Source organism: Oncorhynchus keta, chromosome 32 (assembly GCF_023373465.1).
Source record: "Oncorhynchus keta strain PuntledgeMale-10-30-2019 chromosome 32, Oket_V2, whole genome shotgun sequence".
Lineage (NCBI taxonomy): Eukaryota > Metazoa > Chordata > Actinopteri > Salmoniformes > Salmonidae > Oncorhynchus > Oncorhynchus keta.
The window spans coordinates 11,974,462-11,991,108 of record NC_068452.1 but is presented as its reverse complement, the minus strand read 5'-3'; the positions used below and the strand labels follow the sequence as shown (position 1 = coordinate 11,991,108).

General features: G+C 40.0%; 1 long non-coding RNA gene and 1 pseudogene across 1 annotated transcript; both read left to right on the top strand.

The window, feature by feature from the left end:
* LOC127914383 (zinc finger protein 180-like) overlaps positions 1-16,647 on the top strand; it is a 184,517-nt pseudogene that overhangs the window by 147,698 nt on the left and 20,172 nt on the right.
* Positions 1,838-3,571, top strand: LOC127914410 (uncharacterized). Its single transcript, XR_008088243.1, has 3 exons — positions 1,838-2,409; positions 2,572-2,695; positions 3,001-3,571. It is a non-coding gene; the product is annotated as an uncharacterized LOC127914410 (long non-coding RNA).

Below are 16,647 nucleotides of genomic sequence, written 5' to 3'. Positions count from 1 at the left end.
ATTTTCATTCATCGATGAGACTTCATCAATACAATCCATTATCATTTGTCTCCTAACTCATGTATCTCTATGACATGTAACTGATGTGCTCTGTTTTTCCTTCCTCAGCCACCGAAACGCTGCGGTGAGGAGCTGCACTGCTCGGCACCTGGAGAGACTGGCTGAGGTCATGGGGACGGCTCGTCTCCTGTCGGGGAAGAAAGACCTCACCGACCGTTTCTTGATTGCCGTCAGTAAACTGGCTGTGGACCCTGCACAGGAAGTCAGGTGGGAAGTACCTCCTGTAAAGTAGCTTGCTTCAATATAACAGTTAAGTCCGGGGTTCAATCCATGGCTCGCTATAGCACTAGATCGCCAACAATGCAGCTGTTAAAGGTAATTTACTCTTGAGTCAACATCTGCAGCATTTACCACAAATACAAATTGAAATTGCCTTTAAAAGCCACATTGTCGGATGTCTACAGCATCTATACTAAAGGGTGTCATGGATTGAATTGCGGATATTAGGTATTCCAAAACAACCACATGTTCTCTTGGAGGGGAATAGTAATTGATAACATAGGAAAATCCAAGTCCAGGCACTCATGTTGGTTTGAAAGTTTAAAGCCAAAAAGCCGAAGCCAAAGGCCGTCAGGGATGTTCCTATACCATCGCCAACTAGCGACCTCTTGTGGTGGGCAGGGTGCAATGCACGCTGACATGGTCGCCAGGTGTATGGTGTTTCCTCCGACACATTGGTGCAGCTGGCTTCCAGGTTAAGCGGGCATTGGGTCAAGAAGCAGTGCGTCTTGGCTGGGTTGTGTTTCGGAGGACGCACGGCTCTCGACCTTCGCCTCTCCAGAGTCCTTACGGGAGTTGCAGCGATGGGACAAGATTGTAACTACCAATTGGATACTACGAAATTGGGGTAAACATTTTAAATGAGTCCAAATATACCTGATTCAGTTTCCTTCCTTCTGTTTGGTGCCTAATGAAGACAACCCTACTTGATCACAATGGTCGGCCTGAGCCAAGCGCTGTGCAGATTCGCTAAGATTTTCATAATAACGAACGGTTAATACCCAGTTGTTAGATGGTTTAGATGATTTGTAGATCAGGTAATGCGGTGCATTACTCAAACCGGCCCTCTTGCAAATTCTTCCTCATGTATGTCTTATTTTGATGGGATATTTTTTCTCAGGTTGCCATCAATTGAGTACTGTTTTTTAATCACAGACATCAGAAATTATTTGATATGTTGCACATTTAAGATTAAATTAATATCTTTGTCCACAGGCATCATGGTCGCAATATCTTGAGAAACGTGGCCACCAATGGCGACTTTGCTCAAATGTGGGACAAATTCGCTCCGAGGAAAGAGCGAGAATCCTTGAGGGAGGTCATCTCAAAGGTTAACCTCAAAGAAAGGTACATTCTCTCTGGATGATTAGAAGAAGTGTGACAAATAAGCTGATATGATTACAGAAATCCAATCCCACTGGGCACAGACCTCAGTTGAATGTCTAGTTTTGATTTAAATTTGGGAACTCAACCAAAATGTGAAATCAACCAAAAAATGTTGGTTAAAAGTTGGGTGAACAAAATCCATGTTTTCCATGTTGATTCACAGTCATCACATAGATTTTTTGTTGTTGTTGAAATGAGGTGGAAACAATGTTTATTCAACCAGTTTTGTCCCAATGGGATGAATTTAATATATGGGATGGATTTAATATAATGTAAGCTTATATCTTTCTGTCTATTCTCTTTTTCAACAGGAATATCTGAATAATCCCCAACTTGACTATATATTTGTATCTAAATATTTGCACATTTCCCAACTTGACTATTACCCCCCCCAAGTCCCCAAACTCCAATATTTTCACTCATTCTAAGAAATTTGACACTATCATCCAAACCCCCATGTAAATGCATCTTTAAACTGCATTGACTCCTTGTCCAAGTCCTACATCCACTATAAGACAATATGAACCGCATTCAAAGCACTAAATTACCTTTCCTCGAAGCTCCTATCTGATCTACCAGCTCAATAGTGGTCTACTGAAACCATACTCACCATCTCAGGGGGTGCTCAGATCATCAGCCACTGACCTCCACACCATCCTCAAAACCAGCAGTCCTCTTTTGGAGGAAGATTGGTCAGTGCTCCTGTATGGCACCAACATTGTGGATTTTCATCCAATACTTCTGGACTATGAGAACATTCTTTGGACAATAAAATTAGGTGAAATGGAAGCTGGCGACAGTCTCAGTTTATTCCTCCAAGACAGTGTGAGGATGTGTAACAACAATACCTGAGGTTTAACTTGATGATCAGGGCCAGATTACCGAATGGGCACGCAGAGCCCCGACCTCCAGGGAATATCATCATAACATCCAAACCTAAAAGTATTGTGGATGTATATTACAGTACGTGGACGTTTTACAATTCGTGAGCTCGTTTCATAATTTGTAGCCATGTTTTACATACATTTGTGCATATTTTGTAGAAATTCGTGAGCATTTTTAAAAAATGTTGTGGGGATGTTTTATATCAATTTGCTTACTGGTGCTCTTCCATGCCGTCCCTAGGAGGGGTGCGTCACTTGAGTGGGTTGAGTCACTAACGTGATCTTCCTGTCTGGGTTGGCGCCACCCCTTTGGTTGTGCCGTGGCGGAGATCTTTGTGGGCTATACTCGGCCTTGTCTCAGGATGGTAAGTTGGTGGTTGAAGATATCCCTCTAGTGGTGTGGGGGCTGTGTTTTGGAAAAGTGGGGAGGGTTATATCCTGCCTGTTTGGCCCTGTCCGGGGGTATCATCAGACGGGGCCACAGTGTCTCCTGACCCCTCCTGTCTCAGCCTCCAGTATATATGCTGCAGTAGTTTATGTGTCGGGGGGCTAGGGTTAGTCTGTTATATCTGGAGTATTTCTCCTGTCTTATCCGGTGTCCTGTGTGAAATTATGTATGCTCACTAATTCTCTCTTTCTCTCATTCTTTCTTTCTTTCCCTCTCTCGGAGGACCTGAGCCCTAGGACCATGCCTCAGGACTACCTGGCATGATGACTCCTTGCTGTCCCCAGTCCACCTGGCTGTGCTGCTGCTCCAGTTTCAACTGTTCTGCCTGCGGCTATGGAACCCTGACCTGTTCACCGGACGTGCTCCCTGTCCCAGACCTGCTGTTTTCAACTCCCTAGAGACAGCAGGAGCGGTAGAGACACTCTGAATGATCGGCTATGAAAAGCCAACTGACATTTACTCCTGAGGTGCTGACCTGTTGCATCCTCGACAACCACTGTGATTATTATTATTTGACCCTGCTGGTCATCTATGAACATTTGAACATCTTGGCCATGTTCTGATATAATCTCCACCCGGCACAGCCAGAAGAGGACTGGCCACCTCTCATAGCCTGGTCCCTCTCTAGGTTTCTTCCTAGGTTCTGGCCTTTCTTGGGAGTTTTTCCTAGCCACCGTGCTTCTACACCTGCATTGCTTGCTGTTTGGGGATTTAGGCTGGGTTTCTGTACAGCACTTTGAGATATCAGCTGATGTAATAAGGGCTTTATAAATACATTTGATTTGAAATTTGATTTGATGTATGCTCCTTAAACCCAATGAGGAGATGGCACGTGGGTATATGCTCCTAAAAACCAATGAGGAGATGGAAGATGCAGGACGTGCAGCATGTCCAGTGTCACAAATAGAACCAAGTTCTATATTAGCACCTGGCTAAGCAGATGCTCAGTGTGGGTGCAATGATTGAAAAACATATGTGTACATTTATTTTGCAACGCACGCAACCCTGGTCTGGTCAGCATGTTACAGAGATAGACAGGACTCCAGTCATGTCATACTGCAAAACACCACTAGATGCCGGACATACCATTTGCATAGATGGGACTATAACTGAGAATTCATGTGAAATCCATTCATGAGAAAATTTAAAGAAAGGAAAAGGGGGATAGCTGAGTTAGAGCACAAGTGGAAAAGCATAGTCACTGGTGGGGACAAAAATAATGTTTGCTTCTTTCCGCCACTGTATTTGTGCTTTGTTGCCCTTGTTTACAGTGACCTAAATAATGCTCAAATAAAAGATGGTGCCCCACAAATACGACCACCCAGAGTTTATACCATTGGTTTCTACATCCAGCTTCTCATGGTGCATTTACATACAGGATTTACCCCAGTATTTTACCCATGGATCTGGTAGACCTGCTCTCACTTCAGGCCAAGGCAATGCTCTGTGTTCTTTTCAGCTGTCTTTTACATAACAATGGCTAACTGAACTTTAACACCTTCTCACAGAGCAACAGACTTGAATGATTCAGAGATTGTTAATGCCCTCGCCATAAGTCTTTAGAGCTGACATTAACATAAAACACTGGCGAAACCCTGGAGTATGGGTAAATCTATATGGAAAACACCACTAGAGGGAGCCACAACCCAACATATGATCATGGATCCACAAATCTATCAGCCAGAGTCAAAATTCCTGCAAGGTCTAACAAGTCTCACGTCAGAATTCGACGTTCATCCATGTTTCTCAAACTTCAAATTTCGAAGTTATTCCAAATGTAAAATCTCAAAGTGATTAAGGTTAAATGTAGGGATTAGGGTTAGGTTTAGGCATTACACTTGGTTAAGGTAAGGGATAAGGTTTGGGATAGGCTTAAAACAAAACTATCAAAAATGACTTTCTATCGCTGGATTCAACCATGAAACCTTTGGAACCAGAGGCAGATGCTTTTCCACATCAACAATGTCCTAGAAAAAAAAAACTTTACTTTAAGGTAACAGCGCTCACTGTTGCCCCTAGTGACCGGTTTCCACGTCATATCCTGAAATCCTCAGCCATGGATGGATGTTGAATACAGACTTGTATCATGGGTGATCAGCCTGCAAAACTCTGATTCCATTCCAGTCTGGCTCAACCTCAGCTAATTTTGTAATTGGACATTTGAAAACGTAGAAAATCCAATTCAATGATATTGTTGTTTCCTGAACTGAGTGAACTCATGAACTGCATTTTACTTCATTTTCAGAGTTAATGGAGTTGAAATGGAATGAAGGTCAACCCTGCTAACCATGGTCCTTCCCTGTAAAGTCTAGACCTTTCCCATCAAAACCCCAAAGCCCCCATCCTTGTCTACAGTGCCTTCAGAAAGTATTCATACACCTTGACTGATTTCATGGAGCTCTTCTGCGCATCAATGACTTCACAAAATCCCGCAAACGTGAAAGCGCCAAAAATAATCATCGCGAGATTGTAAATATGTGTGTGAGTTAGAGATTTGAAAGCCGACTCTTTCATCCAAAACGATGTATAGTAATGCGTACATACATTTTACTTTTGGGTGGCCCAGGGAAATTAGACTTTTTCGAGCTTTTAGAAGCTATTTTTGTATCTATTTCTTTGTAATACTGCATGTATTCAATCATTTCGAATTGATCCCTTCCCAATGGGCACATACATCAATTCAATTTTTATTCCACGTTGGTTCAACGTAATTTCATTGAAATTACATGGAAACAACATTGATGCCCAGTGCGTTTATTGTGTCACAGTGAATTTTATAATCTGCAGTCAATTTAATTATATTTTCATGTACCATGATTCTGACATCTCACATATGATCCACATAGGATTAAGCTACATAATTACAGTGGTGCAGTAAATGTAATCTCAATTCAAAACGATGTGCATATACTGTACATATAGCCAATATAGCTATTAAACACATGTTCAGTGACTGTAATCTGTGACGCAAGTGGCCTAATATGTTTGTGACGTTCCATGGAACCCACGGTATTGTTTAAAACTAGATTCTGATTGGCTTGCAGGTTATTCTACAGTGTAAATTATAAGTGAAAACGAACTCAAATTACTCCAGTCAAGTGATTAATCGTAAAATTGAGTTGTTTTGACTGAGCAGTCCAATGGCCAATGCTGTTTTTGGACTATGAGACCCTCTGCTATATACTATGATGAGCCAATAACATGCATAGATTGTGGATTAGGCATTGCACAAATCCAGAATATAAAGTTGCTATTTACTCAAATCAAGTGATTAATCGTAAGAGTTAGTTGTTTTGACTGTCAAAACAAATAACATTGATGGAATATTCCAAATTACAATGGCAATTATGTATCACAAATTTACAATATTACTTGTATTTCAATGATTCATCCAGGCCCAAGGCATAAAGTCGCCTGAAAGCTGTGTAGCAATCGTTCCATTGCTGACCCATAGGATGGTAATCACATAAATGATTGGCTTAATCTAGAATCATGGATACCTTTCATGTGAGTACTCATGTAACGGATGTGAAACAGCTAGCTTAGTTAGCGGTGGTGCGCGCTAATAGCGTTTCAATCGGTGACTTCACTTGCTCTGAGACCTTGAAGTAGTAGTTCCCCTTGCTCTGCAAGGGCCGCGGCTTTGTGGAGCGATGGGTAACGATGCTTCGTGGGTGACTGTTGTTGATGTGTGCAGAGGGTCCCTGGTTCGAGGGGAAGGTCTAAAGTTAACATGGACCAATATTTTCATGGAGGTAAGCACTACACTTCTGATGGGTTTAAAGATTGTATTACATTATCTAAAAGTGAGAAAGTAAACCCCAGCTGTTATTCTTTTCACAGGGAAGGACAATCCCCATTATGCCATGAATGTTTCATTGCCGAAGAACTATAGATATTTTTCCTCTAATTTGGCTCCCCTTCCTCCAACAGTGAGCAAGATCTGCCAGTTCTATGCGATATTATTCAGATGATATGACTATTTTATGCAGAAATAGTTTGGTGATTGGTCAAATTTGCAAGCCCTCACATAATATGCAGGGAATTGTTGATTTTGCAACCAAAACAATGCGATGTCAGAGTCCTGGAGTAACCTCCCAGTAATCCCTGTGACTGCGTGTAGGTTAAGATTGGGTTGTAAAACAGAGTATCAGAGCGAGACGTTCCTACCTGTCAGCTAGTAATTGTTCTGTATGGTGACATGAGCAGAGTGGCCTGACTTTTCCCACTTATTACAGATGTCCGACTTAGATATGTTGAGCATCCTGCTATGATGTCCATCACCAAGCCGGAACACTCCGAGGCCAACCCCCAGTGCCAGACTGGAAGCAAGCTGGTGGCTGAGCCCGAGACCCCTGCTGTTCACAATAATAGTGGAATCTACCTGAGGACAAAGACAGATCTGTAAGGAACTGGTTATTAACACTATATTCTATGTAGAGACAATTAAGTGGATTTAAAAAAATATATTGTGGCTTGCTTCACATTGCTAATACCTTCTTCCTCAGATTGTCTGGGATCCAACTCTGCACAGATGGGTTAACAAAACTGAGCCCAACATTCGGTATTGCAATATTTAGGAAAGACAATGACATACAATTTTAGGCAATTATCAATATAATGCATTACATAGTGTGCAGCTGTGATAATTTTAGGTAATATACTCTCTCTCTCTCTGTCTCTCTCTCTCTCAATTTCAATTCAATTCAAAGGGCTTTATTGGCATTGGAAACATGTGTTAACATTGCCAAAGCAAGTGAGGTAGATATACAGTGTTGTAACGACATACAAATGGTTAAGGGTACACAAGGGAAAATAAATAAGAACAAATATGGGTTGTATTTACAATGGTGTTTGTTCTTCACTGGTTGCCCTTTTCTTGTGGCAACAGGTCACAAATCTTGCTTCTGTGATGGCACACTGTGGAATTTCACCCAGTAGATATGTGAGTTTATCAAAATTGGATTTGTTTTCAAATTCTTTGTGGATCTGTGTAATCTGAGGGAAATATGTCTCTCTAATATGGTCATGCATTGGGCAGGAGGTTAGGAAGTGCAGCTCAGTTTCCACCTCATTTTGTGGGCAGTGAGCACATAGACTGTCTTCTCTTGAGAGCCATGTCTGTCTACAGCGGCCTTTCTCAATAGCAAGGCTATGCTCACTAAGTCTGTACATAGTCAAAGCTTTCCTTAAGTTTGGGTCAGTCACAGTGGTTAGATATACTGCCACTGTGTACTCTCTGTTTAGGGCCAAATAGCATTCTAGTTTGCTCTGTTTTTTGTTAATTATTTCCAGTGTGTCAAGTAATTATATTTTATTGTTTTCTCATGATTTGGTTGGGTCTAATTGTGCTGCTCTCTCTCTCTCTCTCTCTCTCTCTCTCTCTCTCTCTCTCTCTCTCTCTCTCTCTCTCTCTCTCTCTCTCTCTCTCCTCTCTTTCAGGCCATGAAAAAGACATAAGATAGGACATTGACTCCTGAGTGTTGAACTTATGCCCACTCTACAGCCACCCTGGTTGTTATATGACCCTGAGGGTCATCTACGAACGTTGGAACATCTTGAAAAACCATAAAGGGCACATGTACTCTTAAATGTCCACTCAAAGCATGGTACCTCTATATAATTTTGTTCCTAGGTTCATGACTTCTAGGGAGTGTTTCCAAGAGGCTGTGCTGAGGCATTGATAGGTCTTAGATTTTTATAGACAGGGTATCTGTAAAACACATTGTGACAACTATTGAAGATGCAAAAAAGGGGTTTTCAGAAATACATTTGGTTGACAGATTTGTATTATTATAAAAAGTAATATAACATTATTATCAGAATCTTTATTATTGTTATGTTACATGCGAGACATACCCAGAAATGTCAACATAAACAACTTACAAGAATGTGTTTACCAGGCAGTGTTCCTTTTTGTCGGACTAACACACTGTAGAGTTTCCTATTTACTAAAGAACAATCACTAAGACAAAACACAAAAAGTTGTAATATAATATGTATACATGTCATTCTATACTGAAAACAGGTACATTCTGAAAGATTTTTGGAGGTTGATGTGATAACACATGTTTTTATTCATCTTACAATTTAAGATAATAGTGTTTATTTATACTTTACTTAAATTGTATTATTTATCGTGTCTCATACCAGGCTAATAATACACTACCAAGCAATGCAAACAGCTGTGGAATTAACCCCTAACCGGTGTGTCTTTTTAGGGGAATCAATAATTGATCAAAAATACCAATAGGCATGATCTGATCCTCTTCCCTATTACGACATATGCACAGGCATATGCAAAACCATAAAACTCCGACAAGAAAACAATGAAAACCTTAACATGACTACATGCATTGTCATTATTTTAGTTACCATCCACCAATGGTTGAATTGGGCACTTTTTCTTTGTACATGCACCCAGCCTCCAAGTGGCTGGGGCCATACAACAGGCTAAATTAAAAAAGACCCAAATAAAAAGTGTGTGAAAAGATTTTTTTTTTTTTTTTAATTATTATTATTTTTTACAACCAACAGGTTGTCCTAACATTTGACATAACTGGTAAGCCTTACATACTGAAAGTATAGGGGCTCCCAAATATGGACCTGGGAACACACGGGAGGGCTGGGACCACAAGCCCTTCTAAGTAATTGAGCCGAGAACATAATTGCTATATTGTAACTAAAAGCAATGACCCATAAGAGAACACGGGACCGAGGCAAAGCCTGACCCATATAGAATTAAAACAACAGTATTCTTAATGAGAAATATAATCTAATAAACAAATGTTTGCATAATGAAAGACATGAAAACTGTCTCCAACAATGTATTTAGATATGTATAAAACGTTGATTTCGTCAGTAAGGTCACTGAGACTAACAATAGACAATAGTTATTGTGGGAGGTTTAGAGTTAAAATATATGGGAAGGATCATGAATGTTAGAGATTTGATCACAGTGGGGATTTTGAAAGAGTGAGATTAGAACCCCAAAGTAATGATCATAAAGGTCATTTCATATTCCTGTTTAGGGGGTTTAATAACTATATGGAAACCACTATTCACACTATATGAATTATAAACATATCCAGACATAGAGAACGATCACATCAAGATGTAACAGGGATGAATGGCTATTCAATGTACAACAGTAGTCTTCTGTAACATGCAATACGTGTTAAATATGTTTTACATACATCCATGACTGAATGGTATCACAAACTCCTTTTCAAGGTTTTGTAAGCATGTTGTAACAGGCCTCATAAACAGATTAACCTAGAGACATCAAAAACAGCAATGTTTAGAGCAGCTTGGAGATTATGCCCCATGCAAGGGGCAAAGAGCTGATTTACCTAACTCTGTACAAACCAAAGGAATTTCCAGAGTTAGCAAACCCTGACACTGGGTATGATAACTCTGACTCGTACGTCTAATGATTATTGTAGATGTTAACAACCGAGGGAGTTTACAGTAGGTCAAAGAGCTGTATAAAGGCAAAGAGAGCAACAAATTGACCTACATGACCTCAAAGCTTAGAGTCACTGACGTTTTTATATACAGTACTACACATATCCAGAAAACAGGTCCGTACTGTAGTACTATACTATTCCACGGTTACGTACTACTTATGTACTAGTATCTAGGATGTTAAGGAATATCTATAGTGGGGAACATGTACATGATATAACACATTCCCCACAGCATCTAAGGATGAAGACACTGACACTGACATTGTATTTTGTTATGTGAAAGTAGCATAAGTATGTGTAAAGAGTTTACAATTTTGTTTAAAAGTTCAGAATATGTCTCTTGTGAAAATTGAGATGGGGTACATATATTATGTATTTCAATTTCTTACACATTTTTAATAATACTTGTGAGTTGTAGACACTTATAAACCAAATGTTTCATTTGGGTTATAATGATTAACAAATGAAAAAGTCAGTAGTTCATTGCATATTATGTAATCGTGGTTTCAATTTTTTTTCAATATTTTGCCTAAAACATTTATTATAGTGTAAAAATTTACTACAAAGTGTAGCTAAATAGAATAATTTAGGTCATACCCACTCAGCATGTGACGTCCAAGGAAGTCGAATTATGGGGCGATATCAGGTCTGTCTGTTGTGGCCGATATTTCGCCACAAAATAGTCATCCCAAATTGGGTTGTGTATAACTGTATAAATGTCTCTCAGACAAGGTGGCATTTATCAATATACACTCTAAAAGGTAAAGGTTCCTGGAGTATCCTTTAGGGGTTCTTCAAATAGAAACAGTGGGGGTACGCCTAAAAATTATTTGAACAACCTTCTGTGGGAACCCCGATAAGATCTTTGAAGAACCCCTTATAATGGTTCCTCAAAGAACCTTTTGGGGTTATTTTTTTAAAACTCCCTGCCCACCCTCCTCCCTCCATTATAAAAACATATTTTAATAATAATAATAACAATATTGATTTAAATAATGAATTGTTTATTTAGTGGCACCACAAATGTGAATTCATATTTACAAAACAACTTACCAAACAAAGCACATTACAAAATTGCAACATTTCTGCAGACATGTCAGACCATAATAAATTATACATTTACTTTCTATAGTGCTTTTCATGACATTTAAAACAAATATAAATAATGATGTACAATAAAAACAACATACATTAAAAATGAATCATAGGTAAACTAACAATATTGTAGATTTTTCAGCTTTAGTGTGTATATCATATCCACTTAGTTATGTTAGGAAGTTTGCCATCTTTATGACCGGCCCTGTTAACTTCACCCCAACTTCTCTTCTCCCCAGAACACAGTAACTTAAGAACATAAGTGTTTTTCTGACATTTTTGGGAAATTTAAGGGAAAATAACAAATACAGCCCTAGCAGAGCCCCAAGTCCCATGGGGACGTCCTCGAGGACATTGATGTTCTCCCCATCAAAGGCCAGCGGGATTTCACTCTCATGGTGAAATGGATTTCCACCGATGTGCAGTAAATGTGAAAAGTAAAAAGTGAAGAAGGGTGAAATCAGTGTCAACAAAAGTACGGAAAGATTAATACACATACAATTAACAAAGAACATAACAAATGTTCAGCTGCAGTTTTATATAAGCATGCACACTTATGTTTATGAAGAAACATATGATTTGTGCATAGGCATACCTTGGGTCCTCTTTGAAGAGGTAGGGCAAGAGTAGAATCGCTGCTGTGGTGTCCAGTCCTAGTAAAGTAAGGCAATGATCTTACTACATTTGCTAATTCTATTACAAAATACATTAGAGAAAGGGAAGGAATAAGAGCAAATACCTCAATTATAGTGGATTTATCCATGGTGACAGTGTTTCCTATCTTCAGTGCAGTGGGCAGCTGGGAGGAGGTGTTCTTATTCTCCATGGATTTTACAGTGTCCCAGAACTTTTTTGAGTTAGTGTTGCAGGAAGCAAATTTCTGCTTGAAAAAGCTAGCCTTGGCTTTTCTAACTACCTGTGTGTAATGGTTTCTAGCTTCCCTGAACAGCTGCATATCACGGGGGCTGTTCGATGCTAATGCAGAATGCCATAGGAAGTTTTTGTGTTGGTTAAGGGCAGTCAGGTCTGGGGAGAACCAAGGGCTATATCTGTTCCTGGTTCTAAATTTCTTGAATGGGGCATGCTTATTTAAGATGGTTAGGAAGGCATTTAAAAAAAATAACCAGGCATCCTCTACTGACGGGATGAGATCAATATCCTTCCAGGATACCCCGGCCAGGTCGATTAGAAAGGCCTGCTTGCTGAAATGTTTCAGGGAGCGTTTGACAGTGATGAGTGGAGGTCGTTTGACCGCTGACCCATTACGGATGCAGGCAATGAGGCAGTGATCGCTGAGATCTTGGTTGAAGACAGCAGAGATGTATTTAGAGGGCAAGTTGGTTAGGATGATATCTACGAGGGTGCCCGTGTTTAAGGCTTTGGGGGGGTACCTGGTAGGTTCATTGATCATTTGTGTGAGATTGAGGGCATCAAGCTTAGATTGTAGGATGGCTTGGGTGTTAAGCATGTTCCAGGTTAGGTCGCCTAGCAGCACGAGCTCTGAAGATAGATGGGGGGCAATCAGTTCACATATGGTGTCCAGAGCACAGCTGGGGGCAGAGGGTGGTCTATAGCAGGCGGCAACGGTGAGAGACTTGTTTTTAGAGAGGTGGATTTTTAAAAGTAGAAGTTCAAATTGCTTGGGTACAGACCTGGATAGTAGGACGGAACTCTGCAGGCTATTTTTGCAATAGATTGCAACACCGCCCCGTTTGGCAGTTCTATCTTGTCTGAAAATGTTGTAGTTTGGGATGAAAATTTCAGAACTTTTGGTGGTCTTCCTAAGCCAGGATTCAGACACGGCTAGGACATCAGGGTTGGCAGAGTGTGCTCTCCTCTGCTGCAGGAGTAAAACACAAAAGGGAATATATTTCAATATGTTACATTCTTGTGAAGGCTGGCTGAATTCTGGCATGTTCTTTTATCTCAGCATGTCTACAGATTCTCCCTTCACCCTGTTTTTGTTTGCTTGGAAATGTTGATACTGGAGACTGTTATCAGAAGAAATTGTGTAACCTAGCATTTATAGCGGCTAAGAAATGCATTGCCATTAATGGAACGTTTGTTATCCTCCCACAATGTCACAATGGATGGCAGAAATGTTGAGTTATGTACCACTACAAGATTACGGGTATACTTGGGCAACTTTCATAAGGTCATTTACAAATGACAGCCCTTGTTGTACATAGTCCAACCATTTTAAGGGGACAAATGTATTGAGACAAATTCACTTGTATGTGTATTAATGTAGTAAGAAGTTAAGTATTTGGTCCCACATACATAGCATGCAATGACTACATCAAGCGTATGACTCTACAAATTTGTTGGATGCATTTGATGTTTGTTTTAGTTGTGTTTCAGATTATGTTGTGCCCAATCGAAGTGAATGGTAAATAATGTATTGTGTAATTTTAGAGTCAATTTTATTGTAAATAAGAATATGATATGTTTCTAAACACTTCTAAATGAATGTGGATGCTCCCATTACAGATGATAAGTGAGACAGTTACAGAAGCACAAATATCATACCCCCCAAGACATGTTAACCTCTCACCATTACAATACTAGGGGAGGTTAGCATTTTATATCATACCATCAAGACATGCTAACCTCTCACCAATACAATACTAGGGGAGGTTAGCATTTTATATCATAGCATCAAGACATGCTAACCTCTCACCATTACAATTACAGGGGAGGTTATGATATTTGTGCATCTATAACTTTCTCTGTCATCATTATTCACATTTCATTCAGGATTATCCATAATCATGGTAGCATCCACATTCATGTAGAAGTGTTAAGACACATATTCAACAACATTTTTCAAATCTACCAGCCACTCATATATTTTACCAGCCAAAATAAGTTTCCCCACAAAAATACCACCAACAAAAAAATGGATGAGCATGCTTTGCAATGTTTCTAAAACAATACATGTATTACCAGTAAGAAGTAATATGATATATTGTTTAATTTCATGACATTTTTTCTTTTAACCGAAATATCACAAATGAGACAAAAATATTCACCTGCCCCTTCAAGGGCGGGATGTTACTGTTCTTTGCCATGTTATATCCCTATTCGGACCGATATTACTAGAGATGTTGGTTTTGTAATGATTATAAAAACATGTGGTTTTTATTCTAGGTGTGAAGTTATTTCAACATCATGTCTAGACAATAATAGGCTACACTGATAACTTGTGCGTGGCTGCTGAACGTATAGTCTCCCCATAATATTTACATTGATGAAGTGTGATCATAATCATTATTTTAGCGATCCATCCATGGTAGACGTCCTTCCTAATAACAATTTCCCACATTCTGCTGATTTGAGCTGCTTAACCGTATTTGCACTTGACTGTGTTTACTGATGAGAAAGTGAACTTGCCATTTCCAAAATGTTCACTGGCACTATGAAGAATAGCTTAGCCATACTCATTGATAGCCTAATATATACATTCATATACTTTTGGTTAAAATTACGAGGCATTGCTGAATAAAGATGACGTAAAAACAGGCTCGCCTGCTCTTCTCCTCTCTACCCAACTTCCCCCCACAGTCCCTTAAGTCCTGTTTGTTTGGCTGCTCAGTTATCCCTCACCCATCATAGACCTGCCATTCCCAAACAATCAGAGCGGGTTGAAATGCGCATCTGGACACTGTACCCACCCACTCAGGTCAGAGTGTTATAGTCGTCCGAAGGGAGACAGTGCATGTTTTTGATAATTTTTTGGGACAGTAACACGAATGTCTGAATGTTGTGCGTGCATCGAAATGTAAGTTGCAGGGAGGGTTATTGGGGTTTTCACATTTTGTGTGATAATATGTACTGTGCTTTCGGAAAGTTAAAAAAAAAAACATTCTCATCAATCAACACACAATACCCCATAATGACAAAGCAAAAACAGATTTTTATAAATGTTTGCAAATTCATTACAAATAAAAAAAATGGGAAAATCACATTTACATAAATATTCAGACCCTTTATTCAGTACTTCGTTGAAGCACCTTTGGCCTTGATTACAGCATCAAGTCTTCTTGGGTATGACGCTACAAGCTTGAAACACCTGTAGTTGGGGAGTTTCTCCCATTCTTCTCTGCAGATCCTCTCAAGCTCTGTCTGGTTGGATGGAGAGCATTGCTGCATAGCTATTTTCAAGTCTCTCCAGAGATGTTCGATGTCCGGGCTCTGGCTGGGCCACTCAAGGACATTCAGAGACTTTTCCCAAAGCCACTCATGCATTGTCTTGGCTGTGTGCTTAGGGTTGTTGTTCTGTTGGAAGGTGAACCTTGTCCTCAGTCACAGGTCCTGAGCACTCTGGAGCAGGTTTTCATCAAGGATCTCTCTGTACTTTGCTCCATTCACCTTTGCCTCGATCCTGACTAATCTCCCAGTCCCTGCCTCTGAAATACATCCCCACAGAATGATGCTGCCACCACCATGCTTCACCGTAGGGATGGTGCCAGATTTCCTCCAGACGTGACGCTTGGCATTTAGGCCAAGGAGTTCCATCTTTGTTTCATCAGATAACTGAACAAATAAACCTTTCACACCACCGTGACCTCCTAACTGCATCTTGTTTCTCGTAGTCTGAGAGTCTTTAGGTGCCTTTTGGCAAACTCCAAGCGGGCTGTCATGTGCCTTTTACTGAGGAGTGGCTTACGTCTGGCTACTCTACCATAAAGGCCTGATTGGTGGAAGGGTGCAGAGATAGTTGTCCATTTGGAAGTTTCCCGCATCTCCACAGAGGAACTCTAGAACTCTGTCAGAGTGACCATTGGATTCTTGGTCACCTCATTGAACAAATATTTGTCATTATGGGTTATTGTGTGTAGATTTTTTAAAATCAATTTTATAATAAGGTTGTAACGTAAAACAAAGGGTGGAAAAGTCAAGGGGTCTGAATACTTTCTGAAGGCACTGTAATGACCACTAATTACTTACTGTTACTTTGATAGCTTTCAGACATATTGTATGGCTGTTACGATTCTTTCATGTTAGAGTTGCCAATACTACTTTGCTTATTGTTTATTGTATGTAGTATTATTCCGTATTGGCATAAGTGTACTTTTACAGAAGTGTTTTAATTGTTGTATTGGTAAACATTGTTTTTTTTGCATGCACACGCTACCACAGTGTTTTCCATAGTGGCCGTTATTAAGGTGTTTATTGAGTTGCCATGGGTGGGTTAGAGAGTCATCCCAGACAGCTCTTGGAACTTGCTCATGCGCAGAGTAATTTATGACCCTGTGGCGCCAGGGCAGATCTGATAAGGTCTCAGCCTGGTAGATTCTCACAC